At 39.7% G+C, this 24007-nt stretch overlaps 1 protein-coding gene across 15 annotated transcripts in view; it reads left to right on the top strand.

The window, feature by feature from the left end:
* The window catches only part of LPP (LIM domain containing preferred translocation partner in lipoma), a 733292-nt gene that overhangs the window by 219994 nt on the left and 489291 nt on the right, over positions 1-24007 (top strand). The window lies entirely within an intron of this gene.

Raw genomic sequence — 24007 nt, 5'->3', positions numbered from 1 at the left:
TGTTTAAGACCCTGCCTGACTTGTTATTTATGTTCAGTTAACGTTAGCTATCTCCATTTTTTTCAGGCAATATGTTGTGTTTGTAGGTCTTTGTTTCACATCTGACGCAGACTTGCTTAACTTCTGTCCTGGAATCTTTTATCTGTCCCTGTCTTATTGTCTTTAATAGCGTCTTTCTTGTATGATACTTGTTTGTATATCTGCCTTATGTCATTTTTGTAGGCAAATTTTATCTTCATATTTGTTGAATTAAACCAGATACAGCCTCTACACTTTGGGAGAATGGGCCTGGTGGCAATACAGAAAACTTTTATTGGAGATAGACATGCAAAAACACTCAGAGGTAGAGTTGAGGAATTTGTAGTCATTAGAGGAGAGAGGCGTTAGTTTTAGCTGGGATTGGAGTTAAGTAGAGAGAAAACAAAGACTTTCTGGAGGAGGAGGGATTTGATCTGGAAACTGCACGCTCTTTAGAATTTGGATTTGACCTGGCAGAAAAGAGGAAACACTTTCTCCCAGGCCAGGTGGAGTGTTGGAACTGCACATTTTATTTTATTTTTCATGTTTGATCCCTGTCACTCTCTGGCCACCATTCAGATCATTTGGAGGCCTGTTACTGGAGGTGGGACCCAAGTTCCAGCACCACTAGATAAGTAAGTGAGGCTTTTGTAGTTTCCGTGTCTTGTATATTAAAATAAACAGAGGAGCAAGCCCTGGAGTCATTTCTAATAAATGTATTTCAAAGGGGGCTCTCTTCTTTTGTCTGAGTGAGAGGCAGGAAGAATAGAAATGACAGAGGCAGCAAATGTTGGATGTCTGTAGAGGAATCATAGAGTTCTCTTTAGCGCACTAATCACAGGGCTAAGAAAGGGCTACTGAGTCTTCCTTATTTATTTATTTTTTTCCCTCTCTCTCAGATGAGTTTTAAGGGTGATAGAAGTGCTTTGGCCCCCCACTTTTTTTTTTTTTTTTAGAGGCAGAGTCTTGCTCTGTCATGAGGCTGGAGTGCAGTGGTGCTATCCCAGCTCACTGCAACCTCTGCCTCCCTGGTTCAAGCAGTTCTCCTGCCTCAGCCTCCCGAGTAGCTGGGATTATAGACATGTGCCACCATGCCCAGCTAATTTTTGTATTTTTAGTAGAGACAGATTTTCACCATGTTGGCAGGATGGTCTCGATCTCCTGACCTTGTGATTCACCCGCCTTGGCCTCCCAAAGTGCTGGGATTATAGGCATGCACTGCTGCGCCTGACTTGGCTTTTTTTTTTTTTTTTTTTTGTGGTGATCTCTAAATCTCACTTTTCTCTCTTTATCTCTTCCTTTTCCTAGAAACTAATATTAAAACCACTCTTGTCCTCTGCCATTAAAAATAAATCTGAGTAGGTTTCAGCAAGAGAGTATTTCCTGGAATGCATTATATTCTGGGCAATAGAGCTGTATATTTAGAGACTTTTCCTGTAGAAGGTCATTATGACAAGAAGGGATGCCACCAGCAACCCTGATGTGTGTGGTGAATGCGTTTCCACACTGCGTCTGTCCTGCCTCTGCTCTCTGCTATGTTAAGCTGATTTTAAGTTTCTTGTCACTTTTAGCAAGTGACTTAATGAGGAACCATGGTGTCCATGTTGCTGGCCAAGCGTTACATATTATGATTGTAGAATCAAGAGACTGGAGTTTTAGCCTAGACCTTAGAACACGTACCTGCCATGGGTAGAGCTATTCGAGCAGCATTCTCTTTGAGACCGGAATTCAGGCAAAGGGAACCCTGGTTCCTAATTTGCTGCCATTGCTGAAAACATCTTGGTAATGTTCTTTCCCTTTCTCTCTCTCTCTCTCTCTCTCTTTCTTTCTCTCTCTCTCTTTCTTTCTTTCTTTTTCTTTCTTTTCTTTCTTCTCTGTTGAATGTTATTGTTAATTTTGTTTTTTATTAAAAATCTGTTTCCAGTTTTATCAAGATACAATTGACAAAAGTTATATATTGTTAAGCTATACAACATATTTTGATGTTAAGCTATACATTACATTATGAAATAATTACCATAATCAAGCTGATTAACATAGGCATCACCTCACATAGTTACCTTTCTGTGTATGTGGTGAGAACGTTTAAGATTTACTCCATCAGCAAATTTCAAGTAGATAATACAGTATTAACTGTAGCCACCACGCCGTGTATTAAATCTCCAGAATCATTCATTTTGTGTCACTGAATCTTTGTATCCTTTGACCAAGAACCAAGGTCTCCTCATTCCTCTGGTCCTGGTAACCATCATTGTACTCTGCTTCCATGTGTTTGACTTTTTCAGATTGCAATCTCAGGAGGTCACACAGTATATTCTGTGTCTGGCTTATTTCCTTCAGCAAAATTTCCTCCAGATTCATCCATCGTCTCATCAATGACAGGATTTCCTTTTTTGTTAAGGCTGAATAATGTTCCACGTGGTTATACACCACATTTTCTTTATTCACTCTTCAACTGATGGACATTTAGTTCGATTCCATGTCTTAGGTATTGTGAATAATGCAGCAGCGAACATGGGAGTGCAAGTGTCTCTTTGAGATACTGATTTTGCTTTAGGGAGGAGTCTAGTCCTGGGCTCCATGGTGCAGGGCACTCTCTGTCACTTGGAGGTCATCTCAGCAGCGTACAGGGGGTTGCGCAGGTCATATTAAACTGTCCTTCCTGCCTTCCTCAATGCATCATTTCTTAGTTCTGTGCTCCACCCAGGTGTTGCACTCCCTCACCTGAATTCCTTAATGTATGGGAAGGTATTTTGATGTGTGGCTATTTGTTTAGATGTTTCTGAGACGGAATGAGTGCTGGAAACTCCTATTTTGTCATTTGCTAGTGTAACTCCACCTTGGAATTGTCTTCAGAGATAACAATGGGCCACTGCCCAAATCAGAGAATCATGAGACGTGAAAGCATGTCATATGTTTACCTCCCATGCGTGTGAGAAAGCTGAGACCCTGAGACAAATACTGACCTGTGCTGCAGAGTCTTTCAGTTACATGGAGACAGCATCAGTTCTCACTCCATTGTCAGCACCATGCCTGATGTCTTCTCATTGTTTTGCTGCGTTGTAGAAAATTGATTCTTAGTTGAGCTTATGAATAGTTAGGAAAAATAAAAAAGAAATAGAGGAGAGAAAATTCCCCTTATCATGGCCTGTTATCACAGGGTATGTTTGTAGCAGAGGGAGAACCCAGTCCTTATGGAGTGGGGCTGCTTCTACATTCCAAGAAAATCTCAAGAAGTAGAAATCACTTTGACTGTCAAAGATTTTAGTTGGCTGTTGTCACATCTATTATCAAATACATCTGATATGGATAAAAATAGAGTTAAACATACTAGTTAATATATAAATAGGGTGTTAATAAAAATAGAGTTAAATGTACAAGTTCCTAATTGGATTGTAGAACCTAAAGTTCAGGAATAAGTATCCTGTCAAGTCTAAAGTTACGTCCTTGTTGTAGTCAGCTGTCATATTCATGGCAGCCTTACCTAAAATGTGCTCCATGAAATACTAGGTTCATAAATGGTCAAATCACTCTGGGACTCTTGCTATTATCTCTTCCCCTTGTGGAGCTTCTCCATGCATTCTCAACACGTTTAACTCTGAGAAGTCCAACAGGCAAAAGCAAACAATCACAACTTTCTTTTCTGTTATGTTAAATTCAGGTTTTGTTCGATTTATTTTATGATGGAACCATTTTGTGGATGATTTCCCAGACTTGTGTTCAGTGGAACATTCTTTGGATAGATTGAGTTTATTGTTAAAATTCTTAAGGTTCACATTTGTCATCTTGTAATAATCTTCTGTGAAATATAAAGTCATTTGGGCTAAACTGTAGACCTCCATCTGCCCTCCCTTCTCCACAGGAGAAATTACAGGTTTATTTAAGGATCAAACAGTTTTGAAATGAAATGTTGTTAGGAGGGGGAAATAAAAACCTTTCAGAGCCTAATAATTGCAGAAAGAAGACAGTGTTATACCAGCCAAACCAATTTTGTGAATTAGCGCTTTAACTCAGAGAGCTGTTCCTGAAAATAGCTTGTTTTTAAACAAAACTTTGTCGGCTTCTGGTGGTACACTTTTTCACCATCAAAGGCACAAATGTGGGTGATTTTAAACTGTGACATACTTTTTACATTCAAAACCAGGGCTTGTGGAAGAAACAACACTCTTTTTTAACTTTTCAGAAACAGCTGGCTTGACCATCATGGCTTTTCCCACCTACTTCTTTAGGATATTAGCATTTCATTAAGCTGGAAGGGTCCTTAGAGATCTTGTCCAAGCCCACCTTTGACAGATGAGAAAATAGAGGGCAAGAAGGCTTTAGTAATCTTTCCAAGGCTTTTTATTAGTTACTGACAAAATCAGAACTAAACTCTATGTCTCTTACTTACCTGTCAGTTACCTGTTCAATGCCTCTTTTATTTGTACACTCTGTTAAAAAGAAAGAGGTTGACTGTTTCTTCTGGTTATAACTCTTATACTACAAACACATACACACACATGTGAAGAGAGAGAGAGAGAGAGAGAGAGAGAGAGAGAGAGAAACATGGATGAACCATGATTAGGGACCCTTTACGCTCAAGGTGAGAAGGCCCTCTATAGGACCTTGAATGCCTTCTTTTCTAAAGAACTTCACCTACCTCAGGTCAGTTCTTTAATACTATTCACTTTGAAAACTGGTTTACCTTAAAGGAAGAGGTGTGTGTGAAAGAGAGGGTTATGTACCACATTTTATTTCTCTGTCTTATTTCAGGCAGACAGATTCACTACATCAAGATGGTGTTTACAGTTATCACCATGAGACAAACAAGCTCATCTCCAAGTACTTTAGGAATGTTGCCTAGTTATAAATCATCATGTGATTCTCTCTCCTCCCATCCCATTGACAGCTTCTTTCTTCCTTCTCCATTGCCGATGTTTAAACCTGGGGGACTGTCTCACTCCATAGACAGAAAAGGAAGGTCAGATCCAAGGTAGATCTTTCTTCTGCTTTTAACCTAGTGGTAGCAACAAAAGACAGTTCTCATGCCTCTGAGTTTCTGGCTTTAGGTAGAAGAATTTGATAGGGTAGGGATCATAGGAAAGGTTTGTTTTTTAAATTCTCCATTAAGAAGATGCTGTCTGTGGATAGCATCATGTGAAGGGAAGTACATTAAACTTAGTAATGGAAGATATGAGTTCTAAGCTGCACCGCTCTGCCAACTAGTAGTGAGATTCTGGAGAAATTAAACAATCGTTTGGAACCACCTGTGGTCCAGTGTCTTCATTTGAGCTTCAGGAGTCATGATTCTTATCTTGTCAACCTCCTGGGGTTGTTGTGAGGATTAAATGGGGTAATAGATATGAAAAGGCTTTATGAACTTCAAAGCACCTCATACATATATGTAAGGCATCATTGTTAGCAGTAATAATAGCAAACACACACTGCTGCTTTTAAGCCAGGTACCGTTTTGAGCACCTTACATCTATAAGCTCTCTTAATTCTGACAGCAACTCTGCTGTGTTGATGATGACCAGTGCTAGGCACTGTGAATCAGCCGACCTGGCAGCTCCCCTTGATTAGCTGGTGATTCACTCTGTGTTCTTGGACATGTCCTTTCGCTTCCCTAGGCCTGAATGTCACTCTTGGTAGAAGAATCACTTAGACTCAGGTTGGATAGAAGGGTTCTTCTGTTCTGTCATTTGTGATTCTGCCAGGCAGTCATTAGCCCCATAGGCCTAGTCACTGATTATTAATCAGAGCCCACATTTAACTGAGTACAATCATTATTTTCATTCTATTGCTAAGGACACACACAACTACAGAGAGCTCATGTCAGTTCCCGAAGGCTGCACAGCCTGCAGGTGGTGGGGCTGGAGTTCACACCTTGCTCTTGTGCCCTGGAATGATGGCAGCGAGATAGATATGGGTAACTGTAGCGACTGCAGGTGTGTTATGTTGTCAGCATCGTCATCGAATCGACATCATGATCATCACTGAGCTCTTTAGGTTTTTGGTTGTTGTCATTTAACTCCACAATTAGATTTCCAGCGTCTTGATTATAGCTTTTCTGTACTGCAAGGTGTATTGCCAGTGTTTTGTGCAAGATATGATGCAGGCTCGTGTCTCACAGTATATGCAGTTTGTTTTCTGTCCATCCTATAGATCCTTTGAGGCTCTCTCAAGGAAGCCTGGGTTGGCATCTGCTGAACTGTATTTGGCAGAGTGGTTTTTTTTTCATGTTGCCCCAGATGGGGCTGGGAAAGCCATTCGAGGAGGTCACTGTGGCACGAATCTGGACAGGTCTTTGTACAGGGGAAACACGTTTCAGGTTGTGGCCCTTTCGTTTTCTACATGGCAGATGGACCCTGATTTTTCTCATGCCTGCGTAACTGTACCAGTGTCTGCTGGCTGTTTCAGCTTTGTTATGCTTTGCCATTGTTTGATTTTATTTTTCTGAAGACTTGCTTTTCTTGGGCTCTGCTTATATACAATACAAAATTTGTAGACCATTCGCATATGGGAAAGAGTCATACCCATTGAAATTGGAAGAAAGTTAACTCTTGGATCCCAAAGAAACTGATATAAATCTCATACCACAAATATCTTCAATTTCCTTCTCTGTGTGGCGCTGTTCCCTGATCTCTCACTGAGACCAGGTTTCTTGGAGGGTTACTGGTAACTATTAACCCACTCAATGTACTTATTTTGCCATTAACCTATTATGAATAGCCTGTCCAGTCCCCATTAAATGACCCACTATGGGGATCATTAATTCATTCACTTATATAAGAATTATCTACATTCATTTGTATATGAATTATTAGATCTTAACTACACTGAGCCAGACAAAATAAGGGATACTAAAATGAATTAGACACAGTTCTTGCTTTCAAAAACTGAATACTCTGAAGAGGGGAGATTTGTTAATTTAGTAAAGTAATTTTTGATGCCTACCATGACCAGGTATCAGGCAAGTTATTGGAACTGTGGGCACCTGGCAGGAACAAGCCTTTTCATTACAGGGTTTGTTGTCTAGGGAAGAAAAACATCACATTCATAATTTTATAAATAATTATGTAATTATAGTTGTGATAGGTGCTACAGAGGAAAGGCTGAGTATTGTGGGAATATATATTTAAGACGTATCACTCTGTCACCCAGGCTGGAGTGCAGTGGCATGATCTCAGCTCACCACAACCTCTGCTTCCTGGGTTCAAGTGATTTTCCTGCCTCCCGAGTAGCTGGGATTACAGGCATGCACCATGACACCTGGCTAATTCTTTTTTTTTTTTTGAGAGGGTTTTTCACACGGGTTCCCAGGCCGGGCGCGAATGGGGCGATCTCGGCTCACCGCAACCTCCGCCTCCTGGTTCAGCCAATTCTCCTGCCTCAGCCTCCTGAGTAGCTGGGATTACAGGCACGCACCACCATGCCCAGCTAATTTTTTGTAGTTTTAGTAGAGACGGGGTTTCACCATGTTGACCAGGATGGTCTCGATCTCTTGACCTCGTGATCCACCCGCCTCGGCCTCCCAAAGTGCTGGGATTACAGGCTTGAGCCACTGCGCCCGGCCATCACCTGGCTAATTCTTTTTGTATTTTTAGTAGATGTTGGGTTTTGCTGTGTTGGCCAGGCTGGTTTTGAACTCCTGACCTCAAGTGATTTGTCCACGTTGGCCTCCTAAAGTGCTGGGATTACAGGTGTGAGCCACCGTGCCTGGCCAGTTGTGGGAATGTTACGCAGGGTTATACTCTGGCCTTGTTTGTGTGAAGAGGTATGTTTCCCCAAGGATGTGGGGTTAGCCTGTTGATGACAGGCATGGGAGAGTGGGCTTAGACATAGGTACCTCTCATATAAGGTAGAAAGTCTTCTGTGCCCAACCTAAGAGTTGTAGAAGTTGAAAGGTGAACAAACTTTTTAAAAATTGCCTTGACAGCAAAACTCCTCTCAGTGTCTTCTTTTTTGTCCCCCTCTATAAATGGTAGGTTTTAGTAGTATCATGACCCTTTTTTGTAATTACAAATTAATATAAGAAAAATTTGTGTTGTTTCTTACTACCTAGATTTGTTAAAATAATTCACTATATTTCATATGTATACAAAGGATCCTTGAATCTAATTAGTAAGAAAAAACCACTTCGTTGTCACTGTTAAATAATGTGAAAATAAACAGCTGGTTAAAAAAAAAAATCCCAAATACAAAGCCTTGAGCTTCCTGCTGGAATCTGGGAGTATCTTGTAAGAAACGTTTTCAGAACTATCATTTTCATTCCACGTGTATTTATTTATTTATTGAGTCCTTCCATGTGTTAATTACTTTATTGGACTGTTGGAGGTGAGAAGGGGAAGGGTGTAGGCAAGGCCACTGCTTACAGCTGCTCAAGTGAGCATTGCTTGAGGGCAGGAGGGCAAGAGGGGCTAAAATCCTGCCCTCCCCACTAGCCAGGCCAAGATGAGGTTCATTTTTTTCCCCTAATTTGCTCAAAAGAAACTAATGATTAGCAGAGATCTTGGTATGGAAACATAAGACACAAGTTTGGTTTCGTTTGAAAGCACTCATAGTTTCGTTGGTGAGGCAGACACAGGACTAACCAAAATTAATTAGATTGCCAGCCACAATGAACTATGTTAACCAGAGATGCAAATGACACTCTGAGGGGACTTGTTTGAAATCCTTTAACTGTGATAGGATGGGGATAATAAATTCATATGACATTCGAAGAGACTAGTTGGATGGACAAGTTTTCTTCCTTAATAATTATCCTTATTAAGATATAATTTAATTTGCTAAAGAGTAGAATTTAATAGTTTTTAGTATATTCATAGAGTTGCACGACCATCACCAAAATCAATTTAAAAATATGTCCATCACCTCAAACAAAAACAAAAACAAAAAACAAAAAAATATAGAGGTCACTTCTTGTTTGTCCCAAGCCTCTTGCATGCCGTACTAAGCAACCACGCATTTACTTCATAATCTGTGAAGTTGTGCATTTTGGACATTTTATATAAATGGAATCATACAATATGTGTTTTTTTGTGACTTTGTTTCTTTCAGTTAGCGTAACATGTTCAAGATTTATCTGTGTTGCAGCATGCTAGTAGGCTTCTGATTGGAGGAGGATACAAGCAAGTTCAGCCCAAAATGATGCATTAGGGAGAGCTAAGAGATTAACCTTTGTAGGAAACTATGGTCTATGTTGGAAAGGTTAAAAGTAGAGTATTAGGTCTGCCGAGTAGGGCCTATGGGGAATGTTACAGGAATTCAAGTTAGAAATATAACTTCGGAGCGGATCGCGGAGCTTGTGAATGCTTGGACTTTTTCTGGGACGCAGATATTTTTGAGAGGGGAGTGATATGACATGATGGGTGTTTTTTTTCTTCCATATAAGGCGAAAAATTATTGAAGCTAAAAGTTCACCCCAGTTGGTAGTGAAGAACCAGGTGTGAAATCGTGAACACCTGACTCCCACGTACTTTTCCGTCCTATTCCACTGCCTCTTACGTTTTATGTTTGTTAGCAGGAGCAAGTAGAAAAAGCACAGATGATTTGCTTTCTGTTATAATTATTTTTTAAACTACTAGAGGCATGGTGGAACATTAAACTTGATAGATTATAGTTATAAATGTTGTTCTTTGGGCACTTGGCATGAGGCAGCATTTTCGTGGCAAAGCCTACTGTGTATATTTTTATCACATTATGAGAAAGCAGGCCCTATTCTGGGCCACTTGTTTGCTTCTGCAGGACTCTGACCTGTCATTTTAGATACTGAGTCTATCCTCGTTTTGGTTTCCTTTGGACTCATGGCCTTCAGTACATCCTTTATGTTTATTTGACAGATTCCTGCCAATCCAATGGAAGACAAAGGTATCCCATGGGTAGATGGCCTGCGTTTGCATCTCTTGTAGCCAAGAGAAATCCCTCATTGCTTTTTTCTGAGCTACTCATGTTGCAGGCTTTTGCATGAGGAAGGATTTTAGATGTCACATGGTTCAAAGGTTATTAAATTAAGGCTTAGTAGTCCATGAACCTCCTGAAATTGTTTTGCCAAATTATCTTCAATTGTGTGGAGGTATATTTTTCTTCCCATAAAATTCTCAGATGGATTGCATCCTATAAGGGTGAAGAACCATTTATCTACCAACAATATTGAACTTGTATTGAGTATTTACACTATGCCATGCACAATACTTGTGTTATCTCATTGCGTCTTTACAGCTCATTTTCGTCGATTAGGAAACTGAATCATGTAGCCGTTAAGTTGACTTGCCCAAGGTCACAGAGCTAGTAGGTGACAGAACATAGACTCAGACGCTGCACTCTGACTCCAGAGCCTATGGTCTTCATTCTTCTGCATTTCCAACCTCCATGCTCGCTTTGCACTACCGTAGTTTACCTTTTATAGACTCTGGAGTGGATTGATTCTCCTTTAATAAATGGGTAGTAGAGGCCCAGAAAGAAATGAAACAGGTCTAAGATGGTCCTCTGATTAAAGACATGTAGCTGTTAACATGTGACACTAAGCAAACAGGCCCAAAGTCAGATTATGAGGCTTTAACACGTAATTTCTAAATTTAATTAAAAATGTTCCTTTTGACCTTCGCTTCTGCCATTGATTTTCATTTCTCTTTTCTCCTTCTTATCCCCTTCTCCCCTTTCCTCTTCTGCTCTCCTTTCTTCCCCCTTTCCTTTCTTTTTTTCAGCAAGCATTACTGAGCATTTACCTCATTGAAATGATTGGATTAGGTTGAATTATTGGTAATTGCATGATTTCATGTTACTAAAATGGACCGTCCAGCTCCTCTGTGCCCAACATCTCTGTACCCTAGAAGGTTCTCAGTGGAAATGCCACACATGAAACAAGATTGGGAGAAGCAAATTACCTGAAATCAGTGCTTTATGCTGGCACAAAGGAGTAGGCACCCACTTTCTGATGTGGGGGCCTGGATCGTGTCATTCATTGAAATATGAAATACTGAAGGAAGCTTCACTTTTATTTCGGTAGGGGTTAGGATGAGAGTTGTTTGATTTTTTCACTTTGGAGAGCTTTACAAACGAATTGCCTTATAATTGAAGCTGGAGTTTAGAAGGAAGATCAAGACTAAGGAGCTGGCTGGCTGGCTGTCTCTCTCTCTCTCTGTATGCGTGAGTGTGTGTGTGTGTGTGTGTGTGTGTGTGTGTGTATTTGAAACAGAGTCTTCTCTATTGCCCAGGTTCTGCACTCAAGCTATTGTCTCACCTCAGCCTCCAGAGTAGCTGGGACTATAGGTGTGATTGAACACATCCAGCTATTTTATTTTTTTAATTTTTTTTGTGGAGACAGGGGTCTTGCTATGCTGTTCAGGCTGGTCTCCAGTTCCTGAGCTCAAGCGATCCTCCTGTCTCAGCCTCCCCAAATGGTGGGATTACAGGCATAAGCCACCATGCTCAGCCAACATTTGAAGATAGAGATAAAAAGCCCTGCTTTCTCCATTCCTTCTACAGTTTGGTACCCAGTTCATATCCCATTTGCCCAGATATTCCCTTTTAATCATTCCTAATTTAGGCCATAGACACTGGTCTCTGAACTCCTGTAAGTCTACTTTTGTCACTTAATTGTGTGTTTGCCCAGGTCTCCTGCACTTGCTAAAGCTGGAAGGAAAAGGACGCAGTACAGTGGAAATCATATTGGTCTAGAGATCAGTAAACCTGTGCATTGAGTCTGTGCTTTGTTATTTGCTCCTTGTGTGATTCGTTGATTGATGTTTTTTTCAGCATCAAATTCTAAATTAATAAAATGAGGTTAATAATAATGTCTGCCCTGTCTCACAGAATTGGTGTTCACTTTTTAACTATGAATAATGGATGTGAAAGCTCTTTGAAAAGAGTCTTTTAAAACAAATACTTTTGTCCACATTTACATGTAGTAATCATGATGCCTGTTTGTTTTTTCCCACTCTCTGGGTGAACTCTAAACTCCTTTGGATTTTAAACTCCTTTGGACAGTTGTCTTTTTAACCATCCTCCATACCTAAAACAGTGCTGTGTGTATTGACATATAAATGTACAGGCTAATTATGGTTTCATCTCTTCACCTTTTTCTTATTGTTTATCGTTTTGTTACAGATTTTTTTTTTTGAAAAATTTTGTTTTCCTAGAAATTAGTGGGATGTTAATGTCTCCTTAAAGAGCTCATTCTTTGACTCTCCTAGTTCCGTCTCTTTTTTCTTATCCTCTGTAACCTGTGACCTCCTTCCACCATCTAAGGTGGATGTCTCCTGATGTTCTTACTCTGTCCCAGCAATGATAACCTAGTGTGTCTGCTGACTCTTAAAGCCCCGTAGGGACATAGGATCCAACTGCCTCATAGAAAACTAAGGCCAAGAGAGGGTTGCTCTTACATTTGGTTCAAGACAACCTGGGTGCTGGTTTTTGAACAATGCCTATTCAGTGCTTTGCACCAAGGCATACTGGTGTTTAGCCTCAAATTTTTGTCTTTATTATATTTTTAAGAATTTAGGATGAAATTAGTGATGTTGGTTACATATTAAAAATTTATGAGGATTCTATTTTTGGGATCCATTCCATTTCATTCTAGCTCAAATTGGCTTCTCTTTTTTATCCTGTTGTGGTACATTTGTTCCTAGACATAATCAGGATTGACACCAGGCATAGACTCTTTTTGCCGTGTATTAGTGCAAAATTTAGTATGTTTCTTTCATTGTGCTGAATGTAGACACTATGGACATGTGTAATTAATTTAATTGATTTTTGCTGTTATTATCGTTCTCAATTTTCTCTGCTTTCTTCTTTCTTGCTCTGCATGGTATGCCACAGATAGGAACACATTTCATCTAAAAGATATATACTATATATGGATGTATTTACAGTTTCTTCAATACTTTCAATTACATAAAAATCTTAATATTACAATGACAATTATGTAAATTTTCAAAAGAATTTCAAAAAGAGTGAATAAGACCTCTGTTCAGATTCTGAATTTCTGGACCTCTCCTCACTTTTCTTTCTTCCCTTTCAGCCAGTCCTTGCTCAACTATGAATATATTTTGACAATGTTTCAATTATGATATGTACAGAATAATTTACTTGTTTCACTTAACATTATTTTTAAATTTCAATGTTGCTATATATTCCAGATTACTTTAGAATTCATTGTATGTTATTATTCTTTTATTTTCACTAGATTTATACTTAAGACATCATCTCAAGAGTGGGATGTTTGGGTCAAATAGCATTTACATTTTGGCTCTTGAAATAATTACCAGCATGTCATTTCCAAAGAGAGTTAATCATTTACACCAGCAGCAACAAATGTTCTCATTTATCAGACCACATTTGTTTTACATGTTTCTCTCCTTGGAAAGAGGTAACTGCGGTTTATTTTATGTTTAGTTCTTGCTAATAGAATAGCCAACATGTTCAAAATGGTACTCCATTGTTTTAATTCTCATAATCTCTGACCATTAGCGATGTTTTGTTCCATGTGCCTTTGACTAAGTTTATGTGTTGTTTTATGAACTATAAGTTTATGCCCTTGCTCATTTGATTTATTGAGTTTATGCCTTCTCTCTTTATTTGGAATCTAAAATATTTATTAACTCTCTGCCTGACCTATGTGTCCCAAACATTTTTTTTCCCAATCTGTTTGCCTTTTTAGTTATGGTGGTATATGTATGTGCGTGTGTGTGTGTGTGTGTGTGTGTGTGTGTGTGTGTATAGATCTCCATACATATGTACACACCGTGTGTGTGTGTGTGTGTGTGTGTGTGTGTGTGTGTGTGTATAGATCTCCATACATATGTACACACCGTGTGTGTGTGTGTGTGTGTGTGTGGCTTATAGACATATATATGGTGTATATATGGCTTATAATGGGCACAATATCACTTGGTGGATAGACAACCTTGATGATGTAGGTATTTACTGAGGAACTCGAACCATCTTCAGTTGTCTAGGCATTTAGAATAAAATAATTCAGAAGGCCCAGGGTCCTTTCCATGATGCATTTGAAGGGTCAGAGAGATAGAGGCATGCCCTACATCGTACATTTTGCTGCTCACCTCCGCCATGTTTACCCTGTGGGTCAAATGAGATGGCATTGGAGTAATCGAAGGATACAGACCAGTACCCAGCCTTTCTTGCCAAGACTTTGCCTCTCCCTGAGATGTCCACACACACCTACCCCTGCTTTCTTTAGGGGTCTAGTTGCTTACTTATTTTATACAGTATATCCTTTATGGCCTCGCTGAAATGTAGCTCCCTGATTTCTTTCCATCTGTCCATCTCAAGTGAGAACTGATTTCTTTCCCATGAACTCCTCACCTTCCCATAGTGCCTTAGCTGTAGCTTCTTTCTTTAACATTTCACTTTTTACCTTGGACCAGAGATACTTACAACCTTTACAAAATCTCTTTTAAGGCAGCTATTTCAGTTCTGTTTGTATTTACACAGGACTTGTTGGATGATTAAGTGTGCAGGGGTGGAGGGGAAGAGAGGGTTCAATGTTCCTTCCTCATGACAGAGCTGAGAGGGGAATGGTGGATGGACCCTGAGGGTTTACTGGTTCTAAGTATGGCCACAAAGTGAAAAGACTTGCTGTGCTTTCTGAACGTACATAAGGTACAGACACTATTAAAATGTCACAAACAAATAAATAAAGAGAATGAGGACTCTACTTAGGTTTCCATACTTGTGTATAGAAAGCCATCTAAAATAAAATAAAATTAACTGCATATCTTTGCAGACTTCACTGTTTCGCTCTACAAAGAAGCAAGTGTTTAATCTAACTCTTTACCAGGCATTGAAGATGCTTTATGACTGGAAAAGACGATAAATGTGTAGTTTCTGTCCTAAGGAGCTGTTTGTGCATCTGGTAGAAGATATAGATGTTTTAACAGGAAGATTCTAACACTAGCTAGGCTGAGACCTTTCCAATAAAGTATGCATTAAGAATATGTGAGAAGACAAGATTAACCTGAATGGGGGCTCTCATGAAGTTTCTGATATACTCTTCTTTCCTTATGCATTTAACCTCAAAACTATCTCTGCTGAGATAATTCTTTTGTATTTCAAATTTTAACTGGCTTCTGCCTCACTCCGACTCCTAATCCCACCATTTTAATTTTATCATGATTTGAATAATATCACAAGGGAATGAAGGATTTATTCTTTTTTCAATAGGTGAACAAAAAAAGGTATGAGAAATGACTGATGTGTATTTCAACATTGAGAAAACCCAAGGAATTAGGAAGAAAGTTCTGTAGCATATCAGGAAATAGAAAATGATCTCACCAATTGCTGGAAGTGGTTGCTCAGTCTCTTGGAAAGTGTACCTTCAATAGACAGCACTTAAATCATAGCTTGTACGTGCACACACACGCACACACACATGTGCACACACACACATAATCTCTCTCTGCCTTATTAGCCATATATTCTTGACTTTCTTTTATTAGATGATTTCTTTTACCTTGTTCCTTTCTAAATATTACCTCCACTGGGACCTAATTACAACCCCTCAAAATTCACATTACATTGAAATAGATGTGAGCTCCCAATATTATCTTTAGGCATTACAGAATATTAGAAACTAATTGTGGTTATCCATCGCGTATGCAGGTATATAAACCTCTTTTGCCCAAATCGGTTGTCAGACTACTGTGAGAAAAGTCAAGGAAATACTTCTTACTAGCTTCTGAATGTTGTATGAATTTTTTTCCCCAAGAGTGATAATAATGCAAGTTGAGACTTTTTAGGTTCTAAAGTAAACATCCAAAGCCAGTTTTACCTTTATATTAAATGAATGTTTAACTCAGCATTTGATTGTGAGGAAGGCCATACTTTGATGCCTACTACTCTGTTGAATAGCCATATTCAGAAGAGAAGTTTAATTCAAACTGCAGCACATCAAAGCATTTTGTAGAATTTTCAAAGCAGTTGTTGTCTTAGAGAGTAATTGAATATTACTGTTTTCAACTGCTTATTTATAACATACAGAGACATTATAGTAACCCCAGGGTTGGTGTGCCTTTAGAAAAATAAGGATACAAAATGCTATGTATAAAAGAATCTGCTCTCTTAAGTCTAGAGACCTGGGTTCTAATCCCAGCTCTGCCTGCGACTTGCTCTGTGGGCCTTCAGAAAAGTCTTTTTTTATTGTTGAGTCTCATTTTCCTGCCTTTAACAACAAAGAAATTACAAATCTTATATCTGGAAGGCACTTAAGAATTTGTCCCCTCTTCTTAAACTTGTACAAGTAAAGTTGCAACATTATATCAAGTTCAGAACATGTAGACTGTAAAATTGTCATCCATAAATCTACTACCCAGATACAAGTACAATCTGTCACGATCATGGTTGTGTATTCCGTTCTAGTCTTTAGTTATTAGCATAAATTACCCAGCATGCTGTGTCTCTCTTGACATCATACGTTAAGCGTTTTCCATGTCGCTGCATATTCTTGAATGATTATAATTTTAATAACTTTAATATTTCATTGATTATGCCACATCTTAATTGTTTCATTATTTTAAAATTTTGCTGTGATTAACAATTATGCATAAATATAGCTTAGTTCTTCAATAATCTTATACATGATGTCTGTACCCAGGTCAGAGGTTAATATTTTTGTGGTTATTCACATCTATTGATGACTTGTTTTGTGAAAAGGATTTTCTTTTTTTTAGCTTTAGCAGGAATGTTTGAGTGAGTCAGTATCTCCCCTATCATGCCAGCATCAAATATGTTGTTTTTTCATATTAGCATATCTCTGGTTATTTATAAAGTGAGGTATGTTTCCACATGCCTCATTTCCAGTTTTTTTTTTTTTTTTATTGCACTTGAAGATGAGTACTTTCCGATCTTTAGGATCCAATTCACAGCAAATCAAAGAGGAAACATTTTAGTGAGAATTGTGCATGTCTTATAAAAGACTCTAGAACATTTTTGAGTCACATGAAGGACTATTGAATAAACGGAGATACGCCTTATTCCTAAATGGAAACCTAGAGGTTGTTAAGTAGTAGTTCTCCCCTACATTTCATACAATCACAGTACAACTCACAGGTCAATTATTCTTGAATTTTAACCAAACAATTCTAAATTGTCTTGATAATAAATAGGGAAAATAGGTAAAAGAAATTTGCAGAACAAGCATCATGAGCAACAGAGACCATCCTGGCCAGATGCTGAGGCACATTTATGAGGCAACCCTGACTGAAGGAGGAGGCGGTGCTGGACTAGATGGGAGGCCACAGCAGTAACAGAACCCACCCAGACACAAGACAACTACACGTGGAATTAATAGGCAATAAAAGAACCACCTTAAAACATTCCAAAAAGGAAGGATTATTCTCATGGCATTGGGATAATTGATCAGAGTTAATGAAAATCTTACATCATGCATATGTAACACAATAAACCCTGATATAAATTAATGGTCATGTTAAAAAAATAAAACTAGCAAAAGGCTTCAGACGAAAAAGAAATTTGTTCTATCTGTAGTAACTGAAAGCAGTAACTTTTTTTTTTTTTTTTTTGAGACGGAGTTTCGCTCTTGTTACCCAGGCTGGAGTGCAATGGCGCGATCTCGGCTCACTGCAACCTCCGCCTCCTGGTTCAGGCAATTCTCCTGCCTCAGCCTCCTGAGTAGCTGGGATTACAGGCACGCGCCACCATGCCCAGCTAATTTTTTGTATTTTTAGTAGAGATGGGGTTTCACCATGTTGACCAGGATGGTCTCGATCTCTTGACCTCGTGATCCACCCGCCTCGGCCTCCCAAAGTGCTGGGATTACAGGCTTGAGCCACTGCGCCCGGCTGAAAGCAGTAACTTTTTAAGTTTGCACCTGAAGTCCTCAAACTTTCTCTGTAAAGGGCCAAATAGTAAATATTTTAGGCTTTGTGGGCCAGATGGTCTCTGTCACAGGTCCTCAACTCTTTGTAGTGCAAAAGCATCAATAGACAACATATAATATGTCTCATAAATAAATAAATAGAGAATATGTCCGTTTATAAGAAGAATCATAATATTGTGTGGGTTAACTTCCTGACACACCCTGCCCCATGGTGAATTTTATGAATCTCTCAATTTTTTTTTGTTAAACTGTGTGAAAAAGTGTTTCATGGCTTTTTTTTTTTTTTTTTTTTTTGAGACAGAGTCTCACTCTGTCACCCAGGCTGGAGTGCAGTGGCACGATCTCAGCTCACTATAACCTCTGCCTCCTGGGTTCAAGTGATTCTCCTGTCTCAGCCTCCTGAGTAGCTGGGATTATAGGTGTGCACCACCATGCCCAACTACTTTTTTTGTATTTTTAGTAAAGACGAGGTTTCACCATGTTGGCCAGGCTGGTCTCGAATGTCTGACCTCATGATCCACCTGCCTCGGCCTCCCAAAGTGCTGAGATTACAGGTGTGAGCCACCGTGCCTGGCCTTCATGTCTATTTTAATTTATATTTCCCTGTTATTGAAGGGGTCTGTGTGTGTGTGTGTGTGTGTGTGTGTGCATGTATTTGGTATGTTTATATGCCACTGAGGTCTCTTTTTATGTGAATTATAGGTAGGGTTAATCTGTCTCACTTATTTCATCTCTCTGTCACTTGTCCCAATGCCCTGGAGAGCTTTGTGATAGCTCCAGCCCAGTAGAGGCTAATAGGTCACCATTTTGCTTCAGAACTAGAACCCCTCCTGCGCCTTTGTGCCCACCAGCCTGGGGCTTGACTTTTGCTTCATCTCTTGCATGTCTGCTAACCTGGCTGCTGGCTGGTAGATTGAGGATGGAGGACACTTTGCCTCGCTGAGTTCTGAGCAGTTTTGGCTGTGCTTGACCTATTGCTTAGTCTGTCTTCATGGTCTCTTAGAAATCTGAGTCTGGGCATGGTGGCCCACAGCTGTAATCTCAGCAATTTGGGAGGCTAAGGCCGGCGGATCACCTGAGGTCGCATGGAGAAACCCCATCTCTACTAAAAATACAAAAATTAACCAGGCGTGGTGGCAGTCACCTATAATCCTGACTACTCAGGAGGCTGAGGCAGGAGAATCGCTTGAACCCGGGCAGAGGAGGTTGCAGTCAGCCAAGATTGTTGCCATTGCACTCTAGTCTGGACAACAGAATGGGATTCTGTCTCAAGAAATAAATAAATAAAAAGAAAAAAAGAAGACATCTGAGTGAGATGCTGTCTGAATCCTGTCTGAGCCTGCCTATGCGCTTTGGGTCCTGAAATCCAGCTGTGGGTGAGACCTGCCTTTGCATTTTTGTTCATCCGGCTGAGCGAACCTGGAGTTTGGCCTCACTCTGTCCAGTTGTGCTCCTTCCAGGAGACAAAACTGAGAAACTGGTAAAGTCACTCGCAGAAGCCACTTTCGGATCCTTAGAGGACCCGCAGTATGAGCTTATTATGGTTACTACCAGGAAGGTAGAAGCATCCTTTTCTTGGAGCTGCATCTCCATGTCCTTGGTGTACCACAGTCACAGGCCTGCTCCTGCCCCTCCCTGCAATCTTTCCATTGTTGTGTGTGGTACAGGAACTGAGACAATTATGACAGAGCCGAGCTGGTTTCTCTTCTCTTTTGGACACCATTGTTTGTCACAATTCTGCTCACCATTTCTTCCCCTAGATCATAAAATTGTAAAATCACTGCTATATTTACTTTTTCTTTTGCTGCCTGGGCATAAAAGTACCATTTATAGCTTTCCTTTGAAATTCCTTTATTAATAATCTTCCTTCTTATGCATATCATTCTGCTGTTTACAGAATGCTCTTACATTTAGTGTTTCACTTGATCAGCACAAACACCCGTGGGGTAAGCCAGGCCGGGTTGTTGTCTCCATTTTACAGGTGAGGAAATGAACGCCCAGTGGGGCCTGGAAGCCTGGCCTGCAGCCGCTGCTAGAGCAGGTGCCAGAGCTGGGTTTAGACGCTTTACTAGGTCTTGCTGTTTTTCTTTCTGTCTACAAATCGTCCTTCTCGTTTATGAGTTTCAAAGATTTTCTTGTCTGAGACATAAGGTAATTAGTGGCTTTTCTTGAGAGATCTAAGCATTACTACATTTGCCTAGTATTTCTTTTACTATACCTATTGGTCTGAGTACTTTAAGAGAAGCCAGTATGTGTAAATACTCTTCCTTCTTGTCAGACATGGAGGCAGAAATTTTCCAAGAAGAGAGAGACCCTGAAGATGTTGTTTGTTCTCTGCTATTCTTAACAAGCATGGCAAACACGATTTTGGATTTTTCTCCTCGAGGCTTTCTAGTTCTGGGCTGCCACAGAATATTTAGGGGTCATGGCTTCCTGTTTCCTTTTAAACTATATCAGGCATGTGTGTTATGTGACCTTTGTGTTCTGACCTTCAGATTTAGGGAACTGAAAATTTAGGAAATCTTGCTAGGACCTAAATCCAAGTAAATTCCCTCATGAGTACACAGACTCATCTGTGGAGGTGTGGAATGTTGGAGAGAAAGGGACTTTCATTCATCTAGCCCTCTCGGTTAGAAAACATGGCTGGTTAGTGACAGAGCTCAAGCTAGCATGCTATTAGACTAGATTCATCTTTCTGCTGGCTTCCTCCCTGTCACTCAGTGCTTCTGGACTCTTCTCCCTGGACGCGGGGCTCCGAGAGGGGTGGCGCTGGGTGTGCTCTGTGCACACCTCTTCTAGAGGTGATCCAAGTGCTTTGCATAGACACTTTGGATTTTGCACGATGAATTTGAACCTGTCTCTTGTTGATAAAATGTCATTATTGTCCATCGGCATCTAAATTGTGAGGACCTTGAGGGAGTTTCAGTCAGGGTTCACTAGAGGAAACAAACAACTTTAGATATATTTTTAAAATTTATTTATTTAACTTTAGGTGCATACTGCATCTGGCATTTTTCCCCATGTTATCCCTCCCCACCCCCCACCCCCTGCTTTCTCTCCGCTAACCCCCAACTGCCCCCAGTGTGTGATGCTCCTCTCCCTGAGTCCACGTTTTCTCATTGTTCAACACCCACGTATGAGTGAGAACATACGGTGTATGGCTTTCTGTTCTTGTGTCAGTTTGCTGAGAATGATAGTTTCCAGACTCATCCAAGTCCCTACAAAGGACACAAACTCATCTTTTTTTATGGCTGCATAGTATTCCATGGTGTATGTGTGCCACGTTTTCCTTGTCCAGTCTGTCATTGATGAGCATTTGGGTTGGTTCCAGGTCTTTGCTATTGTACACAGGGCTGCAATAAGTGGAAGGTACTTAATACAGGGTGTTTCAGACAAGTAATTAGAAGGACTGCATGGAGCAGGATCGAGGCTGTCTCCAGAAATGAGTCGCAAAACTGCACAAAATTCCTCCATCTTCTACAACAGAGAAAGAGGAAAATAGTGAAGCCACCATGGAACTAACTACTGAGTTCAATAATACATCACTAAACTTGTGAAACAGAGATCAAAACCCATAGTCAGAATGGTGGTAGCTGGACCCTGAGACTTGGAGTCCAGCTATTTACTCTTTTGGTCACAGCTGCTCTTCGACAGCCACCAAGCTGAAGACTCAACATGAGAATGTGGATGCTGAAAAATCCCATGTCTGTGAGATCCTTCTTCTAACAGAAAACAGGACAAACAGCAGAAACATGTCTTCCATCTTACTTTTGCCTTTCAAATATCAAGCCAATTACATATATTTTGGCAGAATTTCTTTTGCTGTCAAATCTTACCTGCAAGACAGCCTCTGCAAAGTTAGAGTGTCCACCATATCCACCACAGTAAGGGTTATGGTTTTCACATTTCAGGCATGTTTTCCATAAGGCTTTGTGTGTAGCAGATACTAAGTTGAAGCCAGGGTAACAATTACATTCTATTACATCTCTACTTGTCAGTGTAGTTAATCATATAACAAAATGGAATGCAGCAGCTTTACTTTAGGGAATCCCTAAGGGGGAATTCCTGCTTATCAGAAAAAATGTCATAAGGAGGGAAGACCCTGAGCTGGGAGAGTATTCTAAACTGTTTTGGTTTCAAACATCTTGGAAAGTACTACAGGGAGACATGCAATATTATAACATAACAGTGCCTACCATGACTGGGGCGAGTTCTGTCTTTAGAAACGTGGCTTTCAATCCTGTTGCTCTCTTGCTGCACGATTTTCACCCCACTTCCCTACTCACCAGCCACATATAATTTTGCAGTGGGAATTAGTGCAAAATGGTTTATGTGTGATAAACTGAATAGACTTATTCCTAAATGGAAACAGAGGTTGTTAAGTAGTTGTTTTCTCCTACATTTCATGCACTTATTACAACTCACAGGTCAAGTATTCTTGAATTTTAACCAAAAAATTCTAAATTGTGTTGACAATAAACAGGCAAAATAGGTAGAAGAAATTCGTAAAACAAGCGTCATGAGCAACAGGGACCATCCTGGCCAGATGTTGAGATGCATTTATAAGGCAACTGTGACTGAAGGAGGAGGTGGTGCTGGACTAGATGGGAGGCCCCAGCAGTAACAGAACCCACCCAGGCACAAGGCAACTGCACTTGGAATTAATAGGCAATAAAAGAAACACCTTGAAACGTTCCAAAATGTTGGTCCTGTACTGAATTCTTCTGATTTTTCCTACAACTCTTGTGTAACCCCTATTTGGAAATGTGAAATAATTGTCAGTAATCGCTTCCACCTTTGCACTGTACCCTAGTGAATACATTTGGATATATTTTAGACACTTTTTTTTTCCTCCTCCAAATTAAGAATCAGGCAACATATTGTCCTTCTAGTACTTATAACCAAGTAGATATTATAAAATCACTGATAATCTTGTTGGGAGTGGGGTCAGTTGGTAAAGATATAATTGAAGTAAATACTCTGCCTTTTTTTGTGTGTGACATCTTTTGCTTCAGGAGAAAGAGGCTGAGTGAACAGGTTAATTGATAATAGTTTCTGATAGATTTCTGCTGTAACTTGCTTTTCTCCTGCAAATTCAGTTTAGTACATTCTTTTCTTCTTAGGATCACATGCTCCTAAAGCAGGGAAGCCCCCAAAGCCTCCTCTACTTCCCATTGCTAATCGCTGTGCCCTCTTATCAAGTGCAATAATAAACTCAAAAGTATGGGAGGGTTTTAGCCATATGGAACTTCCGGGAGAGGACTTCACAGTATTCAGGATTCACTTGGACTAAATGACCCAAACCTCATTATCACAGTGTTTTAAGTAAGTGACTGTATGAATTATCATCAAAACTGGGACACTTTTGCAAAGGGGCATTGTTAATAACTACACAAAAATGGCAGGTATAAATTGGAGCTGTGTGGCCATCCTAATTATAAAGGGCCTTCAAGAATAGTGTTTGAAATATGAATTAAGGTGATTCAAAACCAGAGCTTAAGTCTTAGTATTTTCATGTGTTTCAGTTCGCCTTCTCTTTTGTGTAATAATCATTTGCTGAGCTCTGATCATGGGATAGATTCTGTATTAAGCACTAGGAAAATATAGATAAAGAAGATACCAGTTTTGTTTTTTCTTCACTCACAGTATTGTAATATTTTACAGCAGTGGGTTTCCAGTCTGGCTTATAGCATACTGGGGACCTTAGAGCAAAAATGCATTTATGCTTCCCCCAAATTAAAGTATATTCTGCCTAAGTATGACAGTTTAAATGCCCCTGTAATGGTTTTATTAACCTTTGTCTATTTATACTTGGGATTTTGTTTATGATTTGGCATGAAGAAACCCTTTATTTTGCTAAGGAAAAGTTTGAAAGCTACTGGTTTGGGACTTAACAATTTATATTTAATACATTGTTATAAAGTTGTTAGGCTACCTTTTAAAAAAGGGAAGAACTGGACTGAGTAAAGTTGAAACACATAAAGATGTAAACTGAGTAGGAAACAAGCAATTTACCTGAAATATATAAAGGGCAGCTATGTATTAAAGGTTTTGTGATGCTAGAGGGCACAGGTAGGACCAATAGGTGGTACTTATTGGCATACAGGATTCAGCTGCAGAAAACTTTCTAGCCGTCATAACTTTTCTGTCATG

The sequence above is a fragment of the Sapajus apella genome, unplaced genomic scaffold (assembly GCF_009761245.1).
Source record: "Sapajus apella isolate SASKATOON/1434 unplaced genomic scaffold, GSC_monkey_1.0 scaffold38, whole genome shotgun sequence".
NCBI classification, from domain to species: Eukaryota; Metazoa; Chordata; class Mammalia; order Primates; family Cebidae; genus Sapajus; species Sapajus apella.
This window is presented reverse-complemented; position numbering and strand designations above follow the sequence as displayed.